Source organism: Gymnodraco acuticeps, unplaced genomic scaffold, assembly GCF_902827175.1.
Source record: "Gymnodraco acuticeps unplaced genomic scaffold, fGymAcu1.1, whole genome shotgun sequence".
Lineage (NCBI taxonomy): Eukaryota > Metazoa > Chordata > Actinopteri > Perciformes > Bathydraconidae > Gymnodraco > Gymnodraco acuticeps.
In genome coordinates, this window is record NW_022990217.1 from 557,719 (window position 1) to 567,256 (window position 9,538).

The following is a 9,538-nucleotide window of genomic DNA, read 5'->3' on the forward strand; positions in this document are numbered from 1 at the left end:
TGCCCCCGCCTCGACGTAAGCGTGACGTATGTGGTGCTTTTGCTCTGGCCGGACAATTTTTTGGTGCTTGAAACGAACCGGATTCCGGAGCTAAGAGGCTGCTCCGCTGCGGTGTGAACAGGAAAACCCGGTGCTTTTCAAGCTCCAGCTCCGAACCGGCCCTGAAACACTGTTGGTGTGATTGAGGTAAAAGGGTCATATTTAGCTGCTTTAATCGACCTATACTGTATGGTCGTTTTTTGTAGGAGGACAGGCTGAGTAGTACAGTTAAAACCTTAACGATACCAGTGGCGTTTTCTCCTGGAGGCCAAGGGAAGCCAGGCTTCCCCTGTTTTTTCAGATCGTAGTTATAATTTTAATAAATAAATAAAAACGTTTAGTTTCGGAAATTCTTTGTTGTGTGTTGCTGCCAACCCGGCTCGTCTCTCCCCCATTCTCATTGAGTATTTTACAAAGAGTGAAACAGCGCCCCTCTACATGTTATGGTAAAAGTAGATTGCACTCACTGTTGCGAGAGGAGGCCAGCCGAAATTGGCTTCCCTTGGTGAAAAAAAATGGAGGGATTGACCAATCAGACAAGGCTCACGTCATGCCCCTGCTAATCTGTGATTAGTCAGGGCCATATCAAGGGAAGCCAGAGGCGGCAGGCTTCCCTTGCCTCACAATCCAATCAAATCGCATCAACTTAGTGTGGCAGTGACGCTTCCTAAAACCCGGAAGTAAGCTGCGCTCAGTTTCCCTCGACAAAAAAGCAATGGGATTTCTCCATAGGATTTTGGAAAATAGCTCGAAATAAGGTCAGTGGAAAACGAACCTGTTAGATAAATGCACGTTTTGTTCAGTCGGATAATATCCACATGTCCACCCTACTTTTATAATCGAATCATAAATCTAATCGATAGAAGATAGCGCCACTGCACCACTCTCACCGCCGTTAGAAAGTAGCAAGCAACTGAAGCAAGTGCAATTATGGAGGGTGGAGATTTGGAGTATTTAATCAAAAATAATTGTACTAAACTTCCGCGACAGCAGCAACAACAAATACAATCTGATGACAGGCCAATGCCCAAACTGGAGCTGTGTACAGCGAGGAAAAAAGGCGCGAAACGGACGTAAAACGTTAAAGGTCTCCTGATTTAGTTTGTGAATGAATCAGGGGCGGATCTAGACAAATATTCATGGGGTGGCAAGAGGGTGGCAGGAGATTTTGAGGGGTGGCATCCCCTGACAGAAGTATATGCTGATTTAAATCGCAATCATATCAATCAATTAGGGGTGTAACGGTACACGTACCCGTCCTGAAATTATTCGGTACGGGCCCTTCGGTTCGGTACACGTGTGTTCCGAACGAATATAGCGTTAAACGTAAAAAAATGAGAACATGAACAACTTTCTGGAAGTAATCTCAGGTATATATCAGAGCGAGCAAGTCATTTCATTGGACGAGAGGCATACTATGAGAGCTGGTCACAGGGATGCGTTCATATGTAGTCAGTAATTTGAGGAACTGTCGAAATGGCAAAACGCAGATAAAGTTGAGCTGAAAATCCTCCAGCATCATTGAAGTCTCCGGTTTGGGAACATTTTCGTTTCGCAGTTACGTACAAGGATGACGGACAAAGACAGGTGGACCGAACCAAAGCTGTTTGTCGGCATTGTTCAACTAACATTGGTTACGCGGCTGGCAATACATCACACTAATTTGAAAAGGCATCACCCGAATGTGAATATCACCGGTACCAAAAGAAAAAAGACTGAAGTGCAAACCCAACTCCCACTAGCATTTGAGCCTCCACCACTCGCAGAAAGTTCAGACCGAGCCAAAGCTATTACAAACGCCAAATATCCTTATGTTGCCATGTTATTAAAGCGCTACCTGGCTGTATCGGCTACCTCTGTCCCTAGAGAGGGTGTTTTCCACAGCAGGAGACATTGTTAGTGCCAGCAGATCTGCCATTTCAGCAAGCAATGTGGACAAGTTCATCTTTCTTTAAACAACATGAAAATACAATGACAAGCAAGTCCTAATGTCAAGCTGGCTGCTTAGGTACTAGTACAGTTCAAATACAGATTATTTCAGTTCATCGAAATGCTGCACCTTAATGTTTATTCTACTATATTTTGTATTTATTTGAATAAATTAGTCACAGTTTAATAATAATTAAAAAAAAATATTTAATGTTTTGTGATAATTTTTTCTGCTGTACCGAACCGTGACCTAAAAACCGAGGTACGTACCGAACCGAAATGTTTGTGAACCGTTACACCCCTACAATCAATGTTAACTTGGAAAGCCACAATATTAATATTTTAACTCAATCACATAGGTGATATTATTGTGGCACATCAGTAAAGCCTTACATATAAGGTGGCAGACGTAATTTAATGAATTTTAACTGAACAATAACTGAATGAGTTTGTCTCACTCTTAGACCAGCAGGGGTACCAAATCTATGCAGACTGCTGCAATAAGTACATTAATTAACTGTCTCATCGATGTTTGTCTGAATGAATATGATACTATTAACAATCATATTATTCCTATCAGCTGTCAATCACTGTTAATAAATAATAATAATAATAATAATAATAATAATAGATTTAATTTGTTAGCGTTTTTACAGGTGCTCAAAGACGCTTTACAGATATAGTGAAGAACTGTTATGATTCACATATTCATTTATTATTGAATAAACTATATTTTTTGGAGGAGTTAATGATGAATGTTCATCAAGATGCTTGCTCACCCTCCTTCAAATTTGAAAAACAAGTAATTATATCATTATTGATATACAGTTACAACCTTGACTTTACATCAGAAAGAACAAACATTAAAGAAGTGACTAACTGCATCAGTTAGGGTTAAAAAACGTGTATTCAGCTAAAACATCGCTGCAGTTATTATCCAGTGGAAGGTCCTTACCAGAGGCGGATTTAGGATTGTAGGAGATCCGGGGCTTAGCCCAGGAGTCGTTGGGTTGGGGGGGGTGCAGGGGTACAGTGCTATTTTTTATAAGGGGGGTGGACCGAACATCCTTTAGGGGGGTCGTTGCCTCCTCTCGGGGGGTCCGGGAAGATTTTTTTTTCAAATATTGAAGTTGAAAGCATCAATCTGGTACACTTTGAGAGCAACATTAACCCTACCTTAATAACACCTTAAAGCGGACAAAAGGCACTGGAGAACATTCATTAACACCCTTTAATGAAGCAAACTAATGCCTTAACTCGCTCAAATAGTCGTTTACTTATTAAGGTGAAACGAATGTGCGTAGAGTTTTAAAGGATGCGGATAGTCTCACCTTGATTCCGGCGCATTGCTTATCGTTTTATAGATCTATTCTCATCCACCATCTTTGTTTGTGACGTAAAGAGTGTAAGAGTCACGTTTCTGAATCGGACACTCTGAGTGGATGCAGTCACAGCCAATCGGAGTCTGATTCAGAGGGTTGCCTGTCAGTTCTGTTGTTATGTGTACTGAAACGAGAGCCGGTATAATTTCACTCGTGAAAACAAAATAAAAATTGGAATACGTTATTTTAGTGTCTTAAAAGTAGACTGAGTTATGAAGGGTTAACGTTACATCTTAGGATAATTTTTAGTCATGTTCTGTATACATACTAACATATAAGGGTATACTTAGTGTGGTTACTCGCTAATGTTTACTAGCTATAACATTAACGTTACATCACTCTTTTTCACTTCTTACTCAGTCAGCCAGAGTGCAGATATCACCATTAGATTAACAAACCTGAAACATCATCCATTTCTTGACTGCTGGTGATGACATTGTTGTCAGCTGCTGATACTGCTGCTGCAGCAGCTTGTGGCGCCGGCTGCTTCGATGACAATAACTTTCTAATATCCATAACTGTATATGCTATTAGCTTAAAACTCGTCAGGTGTCAGTACCAGATATGTTCGGCCTACCAAATATGTTCGGGTGTATTTCCGTCGCATCCGTCATCCGTCATATCCGTCATATACTCACCTCCCTCTGCTCCCAGCGCTATGCTGCCACACACCGGCCGTCTGCGGAACTGCAGCCGGAGGAACTCGGTACAGCTTGTTATGTGTGAACGATCTAGATCCCTCCGCTTCCCCATAATTACCGCGAACATTTTAACTTTCATGACAGAAATGGAGAGCTTTTATGCTGAGATAAAGCAGTACGTGCTCAATGGTGGTTACCACAATCTCACCATCGCCGCTGAAAAGCATGATAAAAGGAAGGCGTTCATTCGGAGGGCATCCAAACAATACCTGATCAAAGGTAAGTAACAGAATAAGACCATGGTTAAGTCACGAACATACGTTTTTATTATGAGGTATAAACCCCCTGTACATGTGACATCATCACATCCCTTTACTTATAGGGATCAATAAAGTATATATCTATCTATCTATTTATCTAATGGTGTTTTTTGGTGCAAAAGTGATCATACCTCTAATGGTTTATCATATTGCAATTCCAACATTTTTCAGTAAATCGCAAGGACTCCACAGCTTGTTTCTCCTTTTTCTTTTTATACACACTTTACATTACTGTAGTTGTTACGTCTAAACCACATTTGCCACTGGATTTCTTGAACAGCTTTTAGTCATAATGTCATCTCTACACATGTCTAAATGATTGTTTTTTTGTTCCTGTTGTGCCAGCTGGAGATTTGTACTACACATACAAGGACAATGAGAGGATGGTTGTGTGCACCAAGGACCAAATTATCAATGTCCTGAAGGAGTGCCATGAAACCTGGGTTCCGGAGGTCATGCAGGGAGAAGGCGCACCACCGAGAAGGTTTTGGCAACGTACCACTGGTCCACTATGCGGGAGGACGTGAAGAAATGGGTGGGAGTTTTTGACTGACTGACTGATTATTGATCTACAGAATGTGTTGTATGTGTACATTGAAACAGAGTGAGACAGTTTGAGCTCCATCAGAGCAGAGAAAACATATTTCAGAACTTTAACAGTTTAATTCTGTCTCCTCTGAAAGTTTTCTCTGTTCTATCATTTTTATACCTAAAGTTTTTTGTTTTGCTGATTGAAATGTATGATATTTGCTAAGGGTTGATGAGTGTCCCCGCTGCCAGCAACACGAGGTCATTAAAACGGTTGACCCGTACTGCATCCCATTCATGTTCCCGAGGCATGGACTGTCCTTGGTGTGGATCTCATTGGCCCACTTCCCTCCACTGCTAAGGGCAAAAGGTACTATCATGATGGGCTGAAGCATGTGTAACCTCCTTTAAAGGTTTCTAAACGTGAAGAATCTGGTTTAAAAGAAAGGAAATCATTACAGTGATTCTGTATGTATTTACAACATTCTGCATTTTATATTGCAGATACATTCTAACAGCGACTGATCTGTTCACGAAGTGGGTGGTAGCAAAAACGCTCTACCACAAAACAGCTGTTGAGGTCTCAAAAAAGATTGTGATATTCTTCGAGATTTCGGTCTTGTCGAGAAGATCATTACCGACCAAGGACGGGAATTTGTCAATGAGGTACAATAATCTATCTAATACAGTGTATGTGTTATGTGTAACAATGTAATACGATTTTTCAGGTAATTTGGTAATTGGTGTACACAAACCATCTGCAGGTCAACCGTGGTGTTTTTGATGCACTGGGTGTAAAACACTGCATCACTTCAGCGTACCATCCCCAGTGCAATGGCCAGATGAGCGTACAAACCCAAACATAAAAAAGCACTTGCAAAGTACTGTGGAGAGGACCAGAATGACTGGGATTACATCTGAGGGGCATTGTGGCGAGCATTAACACCTCAAGCAGGTACAATGTTGTAACAAATGCAGATGGAAACAATACTCAACAGAGATACTAAAAGGAATTTTTATGCTTTCAGAGGTCAACCAAGTGCACGCCCTATTTTGCCCAGTTTTGGGAGGCACCCTCGCGTCCCGGGTGTTATAAATGCTACAGTCAATGACAGGGATGATACCTCTGTGTTGGTGCCTGCTGATGAGGCAGAACAGCAGCTTGAGGCAAAGGCTGCAACCATTGCAGATTTGCACTCGAAGGTGAGAATAAAATGGCAATTTTAAAAATAATAACTCCTAAAAAATGCAAGCGTATGTTAAGGACTGTAAATGATAACTGTTACATATCTTTCTCAGATTTACCAGAAACATCCAAATAGCACAACAGAGACAGAAAATCTCTTTTGAAAAACGCAAGGGAAAGAATGTGAAATCTTTCCTGATTAACGTTGGAGATGAGGTCCTAAGAGCGAATAAGAGGAAGGAGGGCCGAAAGGTGGAAAACTGGAGTGCAACTGGTTTGGCCTTATGTGGTTTCCTCAATCACCAACAAGGGTGTGGCAACCCTGTTGAGCTCAACAGGAGCTCAGCTGAGACAGAGTGTGAATGTGTCTCAGCTGAAGCCCTTTATCAGGCCTATGTTGAGAGGTATTTTGATTATCAATACAAGGAACATTTTAGGTATACTCATGTGTGGTACTTCAATAATACTGTTTATTTTTTGTCTATAATAACAGCTGAACCGAAGTTGGATTCGGAGGGGTCTGTTGCTGACCACCAGTATGCCCTCTCTGGGGCGAAATACGCAAAGGATCTACATCCGATTCAGACAAGCTGGTAGATATATGTTTATTCATGCACAGTGATGGGGTGCATTGTTTTGATTTTTAATTTTTCTATGTTTTCTATTGGCTTGAAGTATGTTTTGCAATCTGTTATTTGCAGCTCAGCTATGTGCTAGACCACAATAGGCTGGAGCAGAGGTCATTGTGAAGGAGGGTGATGTGTGCCTGACCAGAGAGGACTTTTGGAGCCTGGTCTTCCTCAGTGCATGGAGTCAAATGTAGGTATACTTGAGCTTTCCTCCCAACTTCATCTTGTCTCAAATAAATGGCACAGGTAACTTACTGTTGTTACTGTTTCAGATTGGAAACACGTGCCTGAAGATGGTACAAGAAGCCACCCAAAGACATGTACGGTTTTCAACAGACATCATTGGCCTGCTTTTCTTTTGAATAACACATATTTCTAAATAGCTGTTTAGTGGTGAAACTCCAATCTCGTGAAGTGTGGTTGTCTCTTGTTGTTGAACATACTTCTATGAAGATTTCATTTTTTTTGAAAAACTATCAATATAGGGCAAAGATATATACATCGTGGATATGTATGTGGTTCCTACTGGAAGTCCAAAACAGCTGACGTGTTGGCCAGTTTTCCAGTAAGTTCCTGTTGCTTGAGACCTATGTTTCTTGAAATTGATATACAGCAACTTAAAATCCCTTGTTTAAAATACTAGGCTGACCAATTGGCCACCAAGGACATGGTTTTCATCCCTGCCTGGAGTCGGCAGCAAGGAAAGGCAGATCACTATTTGCTTTGCGTGAGTCTGTTCCAAATGATCTCACCAGCATGTACAAAATGAACATAAGTTGTGCTGTGTGGTTTTCTTCTGGTGTTTGATTATGTCTAATTTCAGCTATTTTGTCAATGGTTGACAGGTGATCAAGCCAGCAAAGAGAGAGTTATATTTGCTCGACCCTCTTAAGCCAGATGGCTTTGGGGACAATTCCTACAAGGACATATTTAGGTTTTTGTAACATGATTACCCCCTCACCGTTCTGTGGCTTGTATGGGAGTTCTAAATAGTTTATAGTATTCTAATACTGCAAGTAACCATCTTGTAGACCAGGGGTCTGAATCTGATCAATTCATTTATAATATATCTCCATTTCCACAAAGTCTGGAGTGTCCTTAGTGGAACAAAGAAAAGAGTCTGCAACAGGATGCTATGAATTATAATATTCATTTTGTTATAAGCCTTGTTCAAAGGTTGTTTTCAAGTTCAGCTTTGTTCGCGGTGGTAAACGTATTTTTGTTTGTTTTATTTTAGCCCCGTTCAGTGGCTTTCATAACTTTCCTCTTTTAAGGCATGCAATAGTTCAATGTAAGGAAATCCAAAAACATGAATTATATTGTGTATAGCGTTCCTTCACCAAATCAATTCCCATGTCTTATCATTTCTTTTGACAGTGACCTAGCGCACCGCATTGCAGGTCAGTGGACAGTAAAGTTGCGGCAGAGACGTCAAGGTACATTTCTCCACCATCTCATACACCTGCTTTCACATGTCTTTATTTTCCATTTGACCATGAACATCACTGTTATATTCCAAATTCTTACAGGGTTAGCCTCACCAAACCACGGGCAATGACTGTGGTGTCTTCATACTGATGGTAAATTCCTCCCTTGACACTTTTTTTAAGGGGTTTTGTTAGTTTTTGAAACTCATAACTTAACAGATCTTTATCCTTTCACAGTATGCACTCAACTTCAGCACAGATGCTCTACTTTGGTTTACCGAGGTCAGTATTTATCCTCTGAGTTAGTATTTCAGGGGGAAGAGGGGGCTAACATTGAGTAGACAAATGATGAGGTTTCCATCATTTTCAACTTTATTATTGTTACATTTTCTTTTTAGCGGGACATAGCACAGATCCGGAAATGGTGGTGCATTATGCTCATGGAACGGTACCAGATTGAAGGGTAAATCTACATTTTAAATGTTACTTTATAGACAACAGTTCTTTTGACACTGATTTACATTTTCATCCTGATATTATGTGATTTTTGTATATAGCCACGGACAGATCCAGATTATTTAACACATGCATACATATTGATAATTGTATACACATGTAATTAAACAATCACATGACCCACACCTTATATTTTCCTTCAAAGGTCCAGTTTCAAAAGTCCGACATGTGCTTCTTATTGGAGGTAATATCTTTTCAGTGAAGCAGTAACTTTTTTGTTTAAAAAACGACCTGTGATCACGGCAGAATTTCCAACTATTATGTCTCACTGCTTTTTTAACTATTGATAGCTGTTTTTTACCTCAAGGAGAGGAATAACAAAAACATAAGAAAAATGTGTGTGATATATTCAACATTAATATTAAAAATGTGTCTTTTTGCTACCTGAAGCCCAAAGAATCTTGGTGGTATTTCGATTGTGCTGGCAACAGTCTAGTCAATGTGTTGTTAAATATGTTTGATCTAGTGACCAATACTTCACAGATGCCAAACTGTCTTCTCTCGGACCTTCTGATGGAAGTGGTTCTCCAGGAAGGTGACAAAGCGTACTCATCACTCACTCTAGTGTGTACCACCTTCAGAGACACATGTCCACTGTGTCTTTCAGAAGAGGGGCCCACTTTCGCTGGCTTGAGAGTAAGTGATTCAGTGAAGGTGCAGCAGTATACGACAGCTGTGGTGTCTATGCATATTTTTAATGGCTCTATTGAAATGCTTGTTTTACACAGGTGTTGCTACATGGAGTTTGTTCTCTGCTTCATACAAGCAGGATTTCAACGTCATGTACACCATTGACACCTTGCCGTGGATGCTTGGAGCCTTACAAAAACTGCAAACCAGGTAGACTTCTTATTCTGGATAATAATGTTTATGTGTCATTACATATTAGTGTTGTGGTCCTAGTGTGATTCAATTCAATATTTTCTTTTTCTATTCATAGG

The 9,538-nt window shown here is 40.5% G+C and overlaps 1 long non-coding RNA gene across 1 annotated transcript; it reads left to right on the forward strand.

Annotated features, from left to right (window-relative positions):
- Nucleotides 1-8,096: 8,096 nt before the first annotated feature.
- On the forward strand, nucleotides 8,097-8,538 carry LOC117547752. Its single transcript, XR_004569230.1, has 3 exons — nucleotides 8,097-8,234; nucleotides 8,319-8,363; nucleotides 8,480-8,538. It is a non-coding gene; the product is annotated as an uncharacterized LOC117547752 (long non-coding RNA).
- Nucleotides 8,539-9,538: the final 1,000 nt, after the last annotated feature.